Here is a 17,894-nt window from a genome sequence, read left to right on the forward strand (position 1 = left end):
ACATATTTAAGTTTTGGTGATTTGAGATAGATTGATTGATTGTATGTTGTTTTACGTCCCATTCGAGAATTTTTCACTCATATAGAGACGTCACCATATACCGGTGAAGGGCTTCAGATTTTGACCTTTACTCGGCACTCAGGGCCATTGAGCAGTGAGGGATCTTTATCGTGCCAACGCCTGCCGTGACGTGGGGCCTCGGTTTTTAAGGTCTCATCCGAAGGACCCGCAACTTCAAAGTGCCGAGCGCATGGCGAAGGAACAGTTGCTACCCATTTTTTATCGACTTAGGTCAGTCGCGGCCGAGATTCGAACTCACGACCTCCCGATCACGAAGCGAGCGCTCTACCGACTGAGCTACCGTGAACGGTTGATTTGAGATAGAATGAGGAACAATAATTATCTAGCATGGTTTTTTAAGTATATTCCTTGCTTGTATATTATAATAACATTGTAAAAAGAAATGAAATTCATCATCATCAATAGCATTACATGAAGTGCATAATCTTAACAGATAGTTTGTATTTCTTGTTATTTTCATGTTAACCTAGCAACTCAAATTTTTAGTTAAAATTTTGTATTTCATTTCCGAATGTTGTTTATCTATACATGCATATAATAAAATATGTATCACTGTGAGTACATCACACATGTCTTTAATTGTTTCACTACACATGTTTGTTTTACTACGTACTACATGTACAGTGAATTACGATTAAATAGTGTGACATCAAAGTCATGTAAATGTGAATCTTTCCTAAAACGTACATTCATTCTTTGAATTGAAAAGCATTCAGCATATAAAACGTAAAATGATAAAGCTAAAGTAAAAAAAAAAGGGGGGGCATTTTTTTTTATACATATATAAGAAAACTTAAGATTGGGCTGATTCGGTGCTAGGCAGCTAATTTATGGATACGAATCATGAAAATGATCAATATGTATTTTCATGAATCATTTATTATTTGTGTGAATGATGAAACCAAATCTCTCTCTCCTCCATTTAAATTCATACTGTGGAATCAATCTTGAAATAATGTGCAAATGTTTACATTCCACTTTCGTGCGATCTAAATATCTCCGCCCATTTGCGGGTACCTTAAATTCGAAAGTGGTCCAGTTCAAATTTCCGGAATTTAAGGCTTATACATGTTCTTTTCAACGACGTTGTGTGGAATTATAGAAATATGTTTAACAAAAAATTCGAAGTATAAATATCAAACGCATCTGTATGCACAATAATCATAGATTAATTTAGCAATCTAGTCTAATTCAAGGCTTAAAATGGGTGGCCGAAAAGGTTCCAAATGACACTCTAGTGCACTCATTCTTTAGAAAATAATTTCAAAAGGCTGGGGAATACATGTTCTGCGATCTATTATTTACTGTGGCCTATTGAATTAATAAATAAATATATTTAACCCCCCCAAAAAAAAGAAGAAAGAAATATAATAAAAGGAGAGGGAGAAAATAAAAGTAACTGAGTGACAGGAGCATACACGATAAGTCTTCTTTATCGACAATAAATAAACATGAAAAAGGATTTTAAAGAATTAGAGATTAAATAGTTCAGAATAAAAATTGATTACATCTGTAGGGTATATAATAATAATTATTCTTCGAAAAATTAATTATGTTGAAGTGCACTTATCAATTGATTTCAAATATATCTACAGGAAATGACGTAATCCATCAATTAACGAAAGGAAAGGACTCATCCCTATATGTTTCCATCACACTGGTGAATGGTACCAGACTGTATGAATTGTACGATAAATTCTCAGTTTCCAGTGAAACGAAGATGTATCAACTCCTTCTGGGGAATGCTACGGGGACCTTGGGTACGGGATAGCGAGAACAATTGGAACAAACAAGAAAAAGAGACAATATTGCACAAGGGAATGTAAATAAATATTGATTTCACCTGATTTCACCTCTGATGTTTTAAAGGTCCGTGTTTGCTCCGATTTTGTATTGTTTGTATGGACTTTTGAGCTTGATTACTGCTTTTCATCTTAATATTTCATACATTAACATTTGTGTTTGTTGTATATGCGAGGGGATAAACCCTGCTTTTTTCCAAACACCTCTCGACTTCGACCGAAACTTTTTTTTCAAACACCTCTCGACTTCGACCAAACCAAACTTCCTTTCCTTGCTGAATTGCTATGTGTTTTGGTACTGATACATGTATGTATACAGAGAATAGATTTACATTTATACCGCATTCTCAAAGGTGTGTATTTTGAGTAAGAATATATAGCAAATTTTAATACCCTTGTTACACCTACTGATGGCGGTATTATCACTTGGATTGATGACAGTGATCTTTAAAGGATAAAGGATAGTATTATTGTTAACAAGAAAGAAAGGATCTGAATTATGTGGCCATGTTATTTTAAATTTACTTTATAGGAGACGGGATGTTAGACACGAGGAATCCTAGAACTGATCTGTCGAGGGCGTACTTTAGTACCCCTGACAAAGACAACGACGGGTGGAGTACTCGAAGCTGTGCTGTTACTTGGGGAGGGGGCTGGTGGATTAACGACTGTTATTACACCTATCTAAACGGCCCCTGGTCTCCGGAAAACTGGGTCAATCCTTGGTTTCGCACAGTTACATCCGGGACTTTAGTGAGGGAGATAATGATGTTGATTAAACGTCACTAGGTACAGCGTTCATTCTTATAGATACTTTTTATGTTTTGTATTTCATGATGATTTTTAGACATATTTGATTTATTTTATATATTAAAGAAACCAGGGTTTTGATATTTTTCTTAGGGACAGACGGTTTATATTTTGTAAATTTTTTTTTCTCTAATATAATTTTTCTTTGCTTTTGCTTAATAGATACGAATTGGATTCCATGGGATTTTAGCAATGCACATCACGCTGTTATGACAGAAGAGACCTTTCCTCTGTTTTATCATTGTAATCTGATTTTAATTTAAAGTTTAGAAATAAAATGGAAATACTTGTAAACTAATACCTTTAGAGTGTTTATGGTTGAACAATTTTCCTGAAGTTGTGCATATAATTTCTTTTTAATTACAATTTTTCCCCTCTCTGTAAAACATACATATATATGGACCCGTTCTCTGTGAAAAGGGGTCTTAATGGCAAAATTTTCGAAATTGACTTTTCTGTATATTTTAAATCTACAACAAATTTAGGATACACAGTGAAAATTTGAGCATTTTATTTGAAACAGTTTTAAAGATATACCTGCTTGAACATAAAATGTAATAATACCAATAACATCTGACGACGTTACATTTTTACAAAATGACATAAATACTGCATACGTCAATTTAATGATAAAACAGAATAAGTTAATTTTTTATTATATAGAAATAATTAAGATAACAAAGAAACAGTACATTATTCAGGCGGTGGGCAGGTCATATCTTGTTGAGCCGGTAGTACAAATACTAGTAGTCTTCGTGAACAAGCACTGCTTGCGAGCATCAGAAAGACCGGTGGGTTGTATAATAGCTGGTCTATCCTGGTTAAATACACAGTTTCTGTCGTTTAATATTTTGATTTTCATTTCTGCTGATGAAACCGATTCCTTTACCGTAACAGTACCAGGCTCTGTACTTTGAAAGCAAAAATGGTGGTACTTGCGTATCCCTTGAGAGGTTTAAACAACTCGGATAAAAAAGCCTACCATTCTCGCCACTGCCATGCAGGATACCGGACAGTCGAGTTTGCAACTGAGGACTGTTCTACGATTCTTTCTAGCTGATCAGTAGAACTGCAGTCACTTCGTCTGTAAAGTTTCTTGATTAAAGCAAATCCGCCATCAATGATACAACGCTTTTGTCCTGGAACTTGCATCATATACGTAAGTTCATCTTGCTGTCCTGTCACAATACGCCACATAAGATATCAGATGACAAACTGGGTTTTTATTTTGACCTGAGCAATTATCGGCATGAATTGTGATTTTTCCGTCACCCGTTGCGTACTGAGAAAATGACCAGTCGATCACTGAAATAACGGAATCTGGTCCATGTGTATTCGTACCATCACAACCTATCGTTTCATGTTCATCAACTTAAAAAAATTAATTGCTTTGGGATGTCGTCTAATTGAAAACCGACTATTTGAATTTTGCGAAGACTCAGGAAATATTGTGGTCCCATTTGACGAGCATGATGAGGTATGTTTACATTCTGACTGAAATCATATGTAAAATGTCGAAAACCGTTCTCAAGGGCTTCTTTGATACAATTGTTATAAAGAGCTCTCTCCTCTTGGGCATGGGCTATATGCTCCTGCATTTTGGTCGTTGAATCTATTTTCTTCTTCCGATATACTGAATCTATAATTAGTTCTCTGAACTTTTCACAGGTAGCGCACACATCATCCCGTGGCTTTCCAATTTTGATATGAGGCAAACGATGGTTCCATATCCCGCAAAAGGTAGAATACTTGAAACAACGCGTGTTGTCCTACATCATAGCTAGAAACATACTTACTATGAACATATTTTTTCGTCAAATCAGAAGAGATATATATGGGAGGTATGCACTCTCTCCCTCGAGAAGCTACTGGCGGGAGCAAACCTATCTCATCCGCAAGACTATGTTTAAATTGAAGAACAGCTTAGATTTCTTCAAATTTCAAAGCGTGAGCAGGCTTGGACCCAAAATTACCATGTTTCCGAGGCGTTGGTCCATGTATTTTCTGTTATGTCGTATGTTCGGTGAAGCTTGTTTTCCAATATCAAAAGCGATCATAAAAGTTCTTTCCAGCAAAAATAAACTCGTGTCTTGATCTTTCTCGTTTTCTTCCTCTTTTAGTTGAATGGGACGTAAAACAATATACAATCAATCAATCAATCCTCTTTTAGTTTTATCATTGTCACAATCAACAAGAGACCCAATTATGTACAATTCCTTCTCATCTTTTTGCATTTCCCGAACATCGAATAAATGTGAAGTATTTGAGATTCTTGAAAATTATTTTTGCAGTTGTGTTTGCAGGCACATGTTTTTCTTTGTAAATCTCTTATTCTGCAAATATCTTCATCATCTGTCAATACAGAGCAACCCGCTTGATCACATGTATATGTACTTCCCTCTTCCTCGCTGTTTAGGCTGTCCACATATTCTCTAGCTTTGTCATTAATTTTAGCTGGTCTCTCATCCTCTTCCTCGGTGTCAGAAAGACTTAGTTCTTGTGATGCCACTGGAGTAGTGTATGGTGTACGACCGAAGTGCTCAGCGTAGAGACTGTCAAGCTCCTGTCAATAAACCAGTACTATTTGAATGTCGTTCAATATGATTATTACTTTCACAATAAATAAACATCATGCATATGTCTACTTGCTGCACACATTAAAAAATATTGGATATTACATGGAACAAAATAAAATAGTAAGACTCTATGTGACATATTGAGGCCCGTGGAAAGTAGTTTCCGTTGGGGTTGGGATGCTAACAGTAACAGAAAATTATGAGCCCCCCCCCCCCCCCAAATCATAGAAATCTTATATTACTTATGAGGGGGCAGCACCGTAACACAGCTTTGTTTTCTATTGTGAAGTATATACCGGCATAATTATTGAGGGGTACAACCGTAAATAAGGTTTGTTTTCTATTGTATATAAGTTTAAATACACCCCCCTTCCCCTTACTAGCCTGTTCCAAAGTACAACACATAGGATGATTTTTTTTCTTACGATACAATTTAAGATAGGATCTCTCGATATCCATGGGAAGTTTAAAATTAACTTGAATAGTATATGCATGCGCATGTATAAAGTGTAGGCTACATATTTTCAACAAGAGGCCCAAGGGCCTTAACGGTCACCTGAGTACAATACAACAATTTAGAGGATCCATAAACTGATAAATGAAGCTTTGTTGCTCAAAAGCAATAAAAAAAAGGTATGATCAGCATCAACGAAATAATTGGTCTTGTATCTATCTGTTATCACTATTACATTGCTGACTATGAACAAAATGTCTATTTTTTAACCCCATATTATTAATTCTCAAATTGGCCTCTCTTGGCCTTTGAACAACATTTAAAAAGATAAGTTATTTTTGTCTCATTTTTATTCATCTATTATTTCCAAGTCTTCCTGATCATTCAAACTATGAAAGTTCTTTTTGTATTATACGATAAATATTCTTGCGTAATTCTCGTATTCTGTTAACCATTCAACACATTGTTTACAGTGATTGATTATCAAAGGTGAATGACAAAGGGGGATAACTTTGCTCACCAAAATACAAGTTAATAGAGCCCTGGCCAGGACTAGAACACTTGACTAAATGGTCCAGGAGTTCAAAATTCTGGTAAAAATACCTTTGCATATTAAAACTTTTACTCCGTTTGCCTCGAATATGCCCAGAAGCATAGAAGATTTTCAAAGAAAAGCATTTTCACTATATTATTAAATTAATAAAGCCCCACCCTTACACCAGAACATCTGACCCTGGGGCCATGAAAGAAGCACCCTTGCCCATCAATACTATACTCTTGCTTCTTTGCTTTATATCCACTAGTAGAAAAAAATATTTTGAAAGAAATTGTGCATTTTCACTATATAATCAATAGATCCCCTTCTCCAGAACCCCTGACACAGGGGCCATGAATTTCACAATTTTGGAAGAGGCATTCTTCCTTATCATAACCATGCACTTTCTTGTTTGAATAATACCCAGGAGCAGAGAAGATTTCCAAAGAATTAATGCAATTTTACTATATAATCAATAGAATCCCGCCCTAACACCTGAACCCCTGATCACGTGTGGCCATAAAATTTACAATTTCTGAAAAGGCAGCCATGCTCACCATAACTATGTTCTTAGTTTATTTAATACACAGGAGCACAGAAGATTTTCAATGAATTAATTTATTTTCACTATACATGTATAATCAATAGAGCCTCGCCCTAACACCCGAACCTCTGACCCTGGGGCCATGAAATTCACAATTTTGGAAGAGGCACTCTTGCTAATCATAACTATGTACTTAGTAACTTTATTTAATACCCAGGAGCAGAGAGGTAGATTTTCAAAGAATTAATGCAATTCCACTATATAGTCAATAGAACACCGCCCTAACACCAGAACCCCTGACCCAGGGGCCATAAAATTCACAATTTTGGAAGAGGCACTCTTGCTCATCATAACTATGTACTTAGTTACTTTATTTAATACCCAATACCCAGGAGCAGAGAAGAAGATTTTCAAAGAAGTAATGCATTTTCACTACAGTGTATATAATCAATAGAGCCCCGCCCTAACATAAGAATCCCTGACCCTGGGGCCACGAAATTCACAATTTTGGAAGAGGCACTCTTGTTCATCATAACTATGTACTTAGTTACTTTATTTAATACAAAGGAGCAGAGAAGATTTTCAAAGAAATAATGCACTTTCACTATATGATCTATATAGCCCCACCTTAGCACCAGAACCCTTGACCCTGGGGCCATGCATTTCACAATTTTGGTAGAGGGCTCAATGCCTATTACAATCATGCCAACAGTTTGACTGCTTGATGTCCAGGAGTAAAGAAGATTTTTAAAGATTGCATTAATTTTGGTGGTTTTAGCCCCACCCCTCAGGCCCCAGGAGGGCAGGGACCATGAAATTAACAATTTTTGTAACCCTTTACCCATAGATGCTATATGCCAAATCTGGTTGAAATTGGTTAAGCGGTTTCAGAGAAGAAGCTTAAAATGTTCAAATGTTAACGCACATCGCACGACGATGGAAAAAAACGGATGGCAATAGTTCACCTGAGTGACTCAGGTGACCTAATAAAAACACAAACTACTCCCAGTATTCTTTCTCTCTCTCTCTCATTAGTCATTGCCGCATATCATTTTGTGTTGAAATAATACATTAGATAATATGTAAGCTCTTTGATATATATTAAATTTCATTGTTCTTTTTCTAGAAATAATCAGAAATGATATTTTTAAATCTTCTACTAGAAGCGACGCCGTGCGTTGGATGAATCGAGTGCACAACTCCTTTTTAAAGTATATCGGTAGATATTTTCAGTGTCGATATAAACTTTTACCAATACATATACTAGATAATTATCTAAAGAAAAAACTCAATAGAAATCGATTTCAGAGAGGTAATGAAATCATGTGTTAGTTTAATTTGTTTAAATATTTATAAATATGATATGAAAACTTAGTAAAGGATTAATTCTCATATAATTTTAATGTTTTTTCTAGGCTGTGAAAGGCATAGATCGTCTTGAGCTGCTGAAATTAAGAAAAGTTGTTCCTTTCCATACAAAAGTTCTAAAGGCTTTGTGGAAAGAGGAGGGACCTATCATAAGTCTTAGTAATTTGCAGAGACATATAAAAGGTTCACTTGTAGATAACGTGAGTGGTAAATGATTACAATATTAATAGGAAGTTGTGGTAGTTATAATTGTGGTTGACAGTAGAAGTAGCACAGCGTTTTAAATTTAAGAGAATTTTGAGGGTTTTTTTTTTATTTTCTATTTGATTGTTCATCAGTTCTAAATGAATTGAAATTTTTCAGTGGAACTTGAGAAGTTGGAGCAAAATGGATTTGGAAAGATACTGGTTGTTGGGGAGAGAATGTTTATTAGTATATAACATGGTGTTTCTCAGAACAGCTGTCAAAAATGCGAGAAGGTTGCACAAGGTGCAGCTTGTTGAAAAAATGCTTTCACATCTTAGAAACAAATATTGATTGCGTCCATCTTTTGAACGCATAGATCTTATAATTTTAGCAGTGATTAGACTATAGAAAGCTGATGATCCTTGTTCAACTTCAACAACAGGCCCTGCACGTAGCACCTATCATTATATGTAAGGAGGGGGAATAATTGATAACATGAAAATTGTTTGACAAGCAAAAACAAAAAGAGACAGAGGGAGAGAGAATAAGAAATACGAAAATCATCTATTTGGGAGGGGAGTAGTTACAGTTTTAATACGACAACACTGGAAAAAAATTAATATGCTGCAGAAAATGAGATGGGAGGCCAGTCTGCCTTTGAATGTAACTATTAACAATTCAATGCTGTAGATGCTAAATTAACAGTAAATGTTTGTGTTTGGAAAACAGACCTGCCTACCTTTTTCATTACGAGGGTGTAATTTCAATATTCATTTTGGCGGAATTTCAGTGGCAAAGGCGTAATCCTTTATGTTTCCCTAGTTTGATGTTTTACAATGCTACTATATTGTCAAAATAAACCTGTAATTGTACATCATTGAACAAAGCAAGCATGAACGTTTTTCAAATTATTTATTGACAAAAAGTCCATGTGTTGTAAAACTGGTATCCTAAATGCAGTTATATCAAACTTATTTAACTTACATGTCTAATGAACATTTGGAAAATTTCAAGCAAATCACATAATTCAGAGTTTCATTTCCATGTTAATACAAATTCTACATTATTGCGCTATTTCGTTTTTGTTTTCCTTGCATTAACTTGTCTCTATGTTGTCCTTAGCAATGTATGAATAAACTGAATTTAAAATTAAACTGACTTTACTTTTTGCACATACCATTCAATATTTTTTTAATTTTTAGCATGCCATACGTTTAAAGGGCATAACTACAAGATATATTACGGATGTTGTTTGTATAGTAAATAATCATATCGTGAAGACCCGAAAGCCTCTATTAATTAGTATTATTTACCTTCTTCTCGTCTTTATTTAGGAAAGCCTTTTCTTAAACTCAAAGTTTGCCTTTCATTAAGTTGTCTACAAAAAAAAAATTTAAAAGCGTAAAATTAAATTTCATGGCGTAACAGCGTAATTTTGTGGTCAAAAGCGGAAGAATTACGCCAAAAGCGGAAGGGTTGGCAGGTCTTGGAAAAAAGAGGTTATAACCTCCCTCCCCAGTCATGGTAGCTCAGTCGGTAGAGCGCTCACTCCGTGATCGGAAGGTCGTGTTCGAATCACGGCCGCGGCTGACCTAGGTGGATAAAAAAAGGTAACAACAGTTCCTTCGCCTAGCACTCGGCACTTTGGAGTGAAAGTTGCGGGTCCTTTGGCTGAGACCTTAAAAACCGAGGCCCCGTACCACGGCAGGCGTTGCACGATAAAGATCGCTCACTTCTCAATTGCCCTGAGTGCCAAGTAAAGGTCTTAATTTGAAGCCCTTCACTGAATATAGTTCCAGAAAGCGAATGGACAAGAAGGGCACTAATGAAAATAGTGAATGTAGCGAACGATAATCTATCTAAATAAAATTCAAAAAGTCGATACAAAACCGTGACCAGTGCATAAACCACGGAGACCCCGGAAATTCCACAGATAAGATCAGGTGTCTTGGAGGAGTAAGCATCTAGGCAAGTTAAGTTGGGGGAATAGGATACAAGCGACAGATGACGACTTTACTCTCCTCAACTCTATCCTGCGTTCTTCTACCCCCAGAATTTATGAAGCCGAGAAAAGGGACAAGTGTTACCCAAAAATTTATTTTCCTGATTTGTTGGATATGAAACATTCAGACTCACACAAGAGCAACAACCATAGATAATCATCCTTAAGTTCTTAAAGGGACTGGGACTTCCACGTATCAGTCATCAAGCACTGGCGATTTCTGACGTGTTCAAGGCACACCGCAATGAAGTCCTAATCGATACATTAAAAAAACATTCAAGTGTTGTGTTTGTACCCACAAGTTGTACTGATAAGCTACATGTACAACCTCTTGACTAAACGGTCAACAAAAAGTACAAAGAAAACATGCAATTAAAATTTCAAGCCTAGCACTTATATCAAATCACAAAAGAAATATTTGAAAATAAACCTGTTGAAAGTGCACATATTTCACATATCGATTTTAAAACATCTGAAATCAGACCATTACACGCTAAATGAACCATAAAGCTTCCCAATGTCATTGAAAACGATTTAAATTCCGCGCTTTCACAAACGTGGAGATTTCCCGCACATAGGTTTAACAAGCCTTTTTTGTATAGGACATATATTTGATATGAAATTTACAGAATTTTGCAACTTTTTCATCTCTCGTGTTCAATATTTCTCTCTCATTTTTGATAGTGTGTAATTTATGTACTCGCATGTACAGTGAATTGATTAATACGACTAATTCGACAATGCTAACTGTATTACCGGTAAGATAGGGATGACCACGGAACTATTCAATTTGAATACGTTTTATACTTGTTTAAGGCTCATTTGTGTAAGGCAATTACATTCAAAGTAATTGACCTACCTTCTCATAATATGGCAAGTCTCCCACTACCTCCGCAGTTGTCATTGGCTTCCCATTTAGTCTGACAATGTGATTATTTCCTCAACGCTTTATCATTCTCGTCCTAAGTTTTGTTTTTCCTCATCTAGTCTACCGGATCTGATACTAAAAATTGAAAAATATAGTGGACAATCCAAAAATTTTCGTCGTAGGTAAATAATAACCTAAGAATAAAAACCAATTTACCTTGTAAAATTGCTTTCCGTCAATGTATTAGAACATTAAGATTAACACTGACACATATTCACATATTAAAACAATTTATATAACGGAGTAAAACGGGAGCGTTTTACTTTCGGAATATTCAATATGTAGACATTGAAGTAATTGTGAGTCACACACCTGGAGGTTGCAAAACTGTACAGCAGCCTAAGAAGCTGAATCTTCTAAACAATTGTTTCTGAGGATGGCATCAATTTTTTCTGATAAGGGAGCAGAACCTTTGAGGACTGAATCCGCGTGGCGTAGTTGCTAGAGCGTCCGCTCTCGAGAGTTGCTGTGCAAGGTTGGGGAGGATTTCTCCAATTTTCAGCATTTGTCAATCAACTTCCTTTACCAACCTGTACACTTTATCCACCTCCTAACGCTTTACAGTCGTCTCTACGGACCAATAAAATTCTTTGACGGATGGTAGAAAATTCAAAGTAAGCTAGTTGATTGACCAATGCTTGAAAGTTGAAAATTCTCCTCAGAAGTGCGCAGGAAATTTTTCGCCGTAAATTGCACCATATTTGCATTACGGGATTTTTAAGTTTGTTGATTGACCAATGCTGGAGAATTTCTCCCTAACCTTGCACAGAAAATTTTGCGCGGTAATTGCACCATATTTGCATTACGGGATCTGTAACGTTATGATCAAAGACTTAATTGTATAAAACCATAACGCTACGTAGTATTTTCCAACACGAATCTTACTGAGTTTTGTTACATGCCCATGGTAATTCCAAAGCTGGTTAAACGGCTTTGCATACGGATCAACAAAATCGTAATACCTGTAAATGTTTATCTTTTTGACGCAGCGTTACTCTTTGTTGCGAGATGTATATTTCCCACAGTGATCGCAAAGATATATATGTGTCCAGTAACGAACCCTACAAGTGAACTAATCGGTACCTCAAATTCGAATTTCTTCGTCCTCTTGATCAGCCACTGAGGAACTATGGTACCTGCTTCAACAACATCTATGATTGGGCTATCACACAATCTTTTCACAACCTTGCTTTGAATAACAAATCTTCGATCTGCAGCTCTGAACTTTTTCAGGAATTCGTCCTTCATGAATTGTGAGATCCATTTCCATCGCCACGCTGTACAGGAGCAAAATCAAACCACATGAAAAATCATTCCGCGGTCTAGTTACATGGAATAAAATAAACGTTGCAAAATATCTTTTTCAATTGATTGTTGAAAATTTGTTCAATACTGGTTATGTAATCGTGTTTTGAACTTTAACTCTGTGGCCTATTCTGGTGACTGATTTAGTTCGATGTTGTTCCATATTCCATATATGGAAGTCATCTTCAATGGCCCTACAAATGTTAATGTTTATTGAATTTTAAAATATCTACAAGAAACTGATTATTACAGTAACATTTAGAATAAAATAATGAAAACAATTTTGATGAGAAATATATGTACGTAGATCAATTTAATTTAATAGTTACATACTTTTAACAGATTACATATTTTTTAAAATTTTAAATCCGTCGAACGGGACAGTAAATGTTGCCCCGCAGCAAGGATTACAACCCCCTTGGCACGTAAAAGATCGTTTCTCTAGATTTCAAAAGAGAGTAGGCTCACTGGGGGCCGCCAGAGAAACCAAAAACCTTTCATAAACCGATTATTTAAAATAAGTTATCCGATGGATGTCTTTGCGAAGTATGTACAAATGTTGAGCACACGTTGAGATCTCTTAGACAATTTGCTGCAAAGAATGGATCAAACATCAGTATAAAAGACAAATATGAAGCAGTCTCTTTAATATTATGTGGTACAGGTTCCAACACATTCCATGACTACTGATGCTTAAAAAGAGAATGGGGGGAATGTGGTGTTGACAGAATTTTTCAGTATTTTGAAAATCTTGCAAAAAATGCTACCCAAGAATCTGTAAGATATACAAAATGGGAGCGAGTTAAGAAACTGTACAAGGGAAAAGAAATCACGCAAATTCAACCTGTTACCCACTGTGAATCTTTAACAAAAGTCACTACAGAGTTGTCGGAAGAACTACAAAGCCTCTCTGAACATATTTTCATTGCTGCTTGGCAACAAAGTCAATTTTCAAATCTACAAAATAAAGTTCCAAAAGATTGGGTAATTTTAAATATGGATTTTTCAGAAAAGTACTCATGTATAGCCCAACACGAAGTTCAGAGTGCACACGGGGGCCACCAACAGGCCACAGTTCACCCAACAGTGGCATTTTATCAATGCCAGGATTACAACTGTGAGGAAACAGTAATTGAATCCCTTGTTTTTATTTCAAATGATTTGAACCACAATGCACATTCTGTGCAAAGATTTGTTATAGAAGCTGAAAAACATCTTACAAGGAATCGGGGACTTACGATTAAAAAGATGATCCAAATGACCGATGGCTGTGCAACACAATATAAATCAAAGACCCCATTTACGGACATCTCATATATAGTTTGGAAAACTTCGGACATCCTACAGAACGCCACTTTAATGGCTCTAGACATGGAAAGGGTCCCTCTCATGGGGCAGGTGCTGTAGTTAAAAGTGCTGCAAGGAGAGCCGTAAATGGACAGAATATAGTCATAAATAATGCAAAAGATCTTTATCAATTTGCTTGTGAGAAGCTCACCAAAGATGAGAAACATTCGAAAAGAACCATCTTCTCTGTGGATAACATAAACCACAATCGACCAGAAAGAAGCCAATCAAAGACTATAATGGGTACGCGTAAACTACAGTGTGTCAGAAGCATTGAAAGAAACAAAATAGCTACAAGAAACTTGAGTTGTTTTGTGACAACTGTGTGAATGATGGTACAAACTGTATAAACAAGGATTATGTTGGTCCTTGGATAATCCAAAGTATGCAGCAAGTAGGGTAAGTTTGTTTTCAAAGATTAAATATTCAAAACAGCTAATGTGAAAAACTGATTTATAATCATTTTATATGCTTTAACGTTGCCACGTTGAAACCTTTTTTATGTTGGAATCCCAAACTATGAAATTCTGCTTTTAGTGAAGGGCGATTTAGACACAGAAACATAAACAGAATAGGAAGAACAAGAAGAGGAACAGGAGAGGGACCTTGCGCCAGAACCAGAAATGAAGAACCAAATTTAGGAGACATCAATAGGGATGCAGAAATAGGGATCCAGAATCAGGGGACTGGTCCTAGGATCAGAGTAGGTGGTCCATGGGTGAGGGGAAGTGGTCACACAGTCAGGGGAAGAGGTCTTAGGGTCAGAGGAGGTGGTTTCAGGGTTAGGGGAGGAGGTTTCAGGGTCAGAGGAGGTGGTCCCAGGGTCAGGGGAGGTGATCCCACAGTCAGGAGAGGTGGGCCTAAGGTCAGAGGAGGTGCTCCAAGACTCAGAGGAGGTATACAAAGGCAAAGAGCAAGCTCTTCAGAAGGTATCTCTACTGTTCAGAATGTATAATATATGTGTAATGAAATTCTCAAATCAGATGTGATTTTGTTTTGTTTTGTTTTTTAGATAGATTTTTATTCATTTGTGTTTTGTTTCATTTTGATAGCATTATTATTCTTCTTTTAAATTTGTTTTGCAGAGTCAGGTGATAGTAGCCAGATAATGTTTGAAGAAAATGAGCTTGAAGGAGACATGTATGTGTCAAAATCTATTAAGCAGTATCTTTTCAAATTAATGTTTAAAAAGAAATATGCAAAATTTCCAACAAAGTGAAAAATAAAATCTTTTTTTGTGTGTGTATTGCAGCTCAGCAGATGGGTTGGATATAAGTGCACTTTTGATGCTACTGTAAGTAAAGTTATCATAAAAATGCTTGATTTGTACAGAACGGGGAGATAATTTTTTTTAAAGTTTAAATATTTATATTTAGGGATATCCCAGAGCAATTGGAATTTGAGAAGGAGAAGAGTGTTAGAACAAGAGGTGAGACTGCACTTTCAGAAGAGCTGGATGCAGAAAGACGGAAGGAGGTTGTGATATTGGAGGAGTTTGATGCAATAACAAGGGCAGAGGACCCACTTATAGAGGAGGTAGATACAGTAATGGGAGATGATGTTGCATTTCAGAAGAGTTGTATGCAGCAGCAAGGAAGGAGGGTGCAATATTAGAACTGGTTGATACAGTAACAAGGGCAGATGACACAATGATAGAGGAGGTGGATGCAGTAAGAGACAAGAATGCCCTTTTAGAAGAGGTGGATGTAGTAAAAAGGAAGGAAGATACAATAACAGAGGAGCTGGATGCAGTAACAAGGGCTACTGAGGAAACACTTACAGAGGAGGTGTATGCAGTTACAAGGGAGGAGGACAAACATACAGAAGAGACAGATGCTTTGACAGAGGAGGCCACTTTTCAGCAAGATTTGTAAGTTAAACTTAATATTCTTGTCTTTTGAATGCTATTTAATATGAATTATACATGGTTATAGAAAGTTATTTAACCCATCAATGTAATTTTTTAAAAGATTTTCTACAGGGACTTATGTTTTAATTAAACACGGAACCCAACTTTTCCCAGCAGTTGCAAGTTAATGTTAAAAGTTAAAATAATGGTTTGGTTATGTTCTTGATTTGTTTTTGATATGTTTAATTTATTATTCTTTATTATATTTAATTTGTAGATTTTTGCAATATTTTTAAGCACATTCACCAACAAAGCCTTAATATGTACATTACATGAGCAAAAAACAAAACAAACAAACAAAAAGAAACAATGAATCCTGTTCATTTTGAAAAGAATTGCAGAAATTTGGAAGAGGAACATTTAAAAATCCATTTCTTTTAATGATGATTTTTTTTTTTTAATTTTGGTTTCTATATTTTGGACATATATCTCATAGGTGGTTGATTGGCCTGCTGTTGTATATTTCAAATATCTTGCAAGGAGTGAGAGATGGATCAAACAAGATATTGTTTACGATGTTGAGAGAAGTGACTGGCAGACCCCGTGGAAGAAAAAAGAGGCCGAAGAAAAAGTTTTTTTCATTTGAAGGTATGTATTAAAATTCAAATCCCTAAATTAAAACACCATTTCCTACAATTTTGCTCTTTTTGATTATAATAAAACTCGTTTATTTTCTTTTTAGATGCTATGCTACCAGCTCCTTATGATTTTCTTGGCCGATTGCCTGTTATTATTTGACCATTGTCAAAATTTAAATCTGTGCTGACACAAGATTTTTTTCTTATTATTTCTTACTATTTTGTTAAAGATAAAATTTTATTAGTAAACTTCAGTTGTATATTAATGAAGAACAAATAATAAAATTACTAAATAAAAATTACAAATCTGTAGAGAGATAAAATATCCCTACCACGAAAAAATGTGAGGGATGATATAATGTTACATCCGTCACAGTGCTTAAAATTCATGGAAATACTTTCAGTAGTTTTAATTAGTATTAGCAGAACGTTTGAATGGAGTTGTATTTGACAAATTAACTTCATTGCATGTATTAAGTCGTGTGTATTCTTAACAAAACTTACGAAATGCGTTAAAATGCGTCGTCAATGTAACCTCCGTAACTACCTTACTTTAGTTTGTCAATTTGTAACATCCATTCCTGAATTGTGTGTCAAAAAGTCAAATACAACATCCGTTTATTATACAGGATAAAAAACTCTTAAAGAAAGAACTAATGTATCCTGTTCTGCTTTTTAATGAAAAATTAGTGTTATTTCCTCATTTAGTGAAAAAAAAATCACGGTAAACATGATTTCTGTGCAGAAAAACGAATGATGAAAATGCTATAATAGGAAAAATTGATGTCACCTCCGTCACGATTAATTGTGCCTTATTAATTTTACAGATAGGTCATAGAAATTTGTCCAAAGTAAAAGTGTGGTCAGGTCCATGCATATGATGGTCTTTTTTTTGGTTCTCTGTAACGCGAAATAACTTAAAAATTCACATTATATGTGTCAACATAACGCCCATCACTTTTTGATCACCTATATTTGGATGTGATTTTCTTAAAAAATAAAAATGCAACTATCTTTTCTTATTAAATTCATGAAAGAAGGTATAGATATAGATGTGTTTAATTAGAAAAAATGTAAAAATATTGACACAATTTTTTTCACTGTGACGGCCGTTATTACTTACAAATAGCCGATCCTTGCCCATATATATATATATATATTTGTATTTCCTCTGGTACCATCATACCTAACCGTTACTCCTGAGGAGTCCCTTTTAACGCGAGTCGAAAACTTCAAACTTTTATGGGTTGACACATGGTCAAATTCCGTAAAACTTTAAAGTAGATTTTATCACATACCAACTCTTTTTTACATCCCGATAAATATTTTAAATGAGACCCAGTTACTTCCCTAACAAAAATATACCATAGCTAACTATAGTCTACTATAGGTAACTATAATATCAAAGTTTTTTACTAAAGTTAATCAAAGTTTTCACTACAGTGATTCAAAGTATTTTTACTTTGCTA

This window comes from Saccostrea echinata, unplaced genomic scaffold, assembly GCF_033153115.1.
Source record: "Saccostrea echinata isolate AGI-Se365-2 ecotype Australia unplaced genomic scaffold, CSIRO_AGI_Sech_v1 ptg000066l, whole genome shotgun sequence".
Taxonomy (NCBI): domain Eukaryota; kingdom Metazoa; phylum Mollusca; class Bivalvia; order Ostreida; family Ostreidae; genus Saccostrea; species Saccostrea echinata.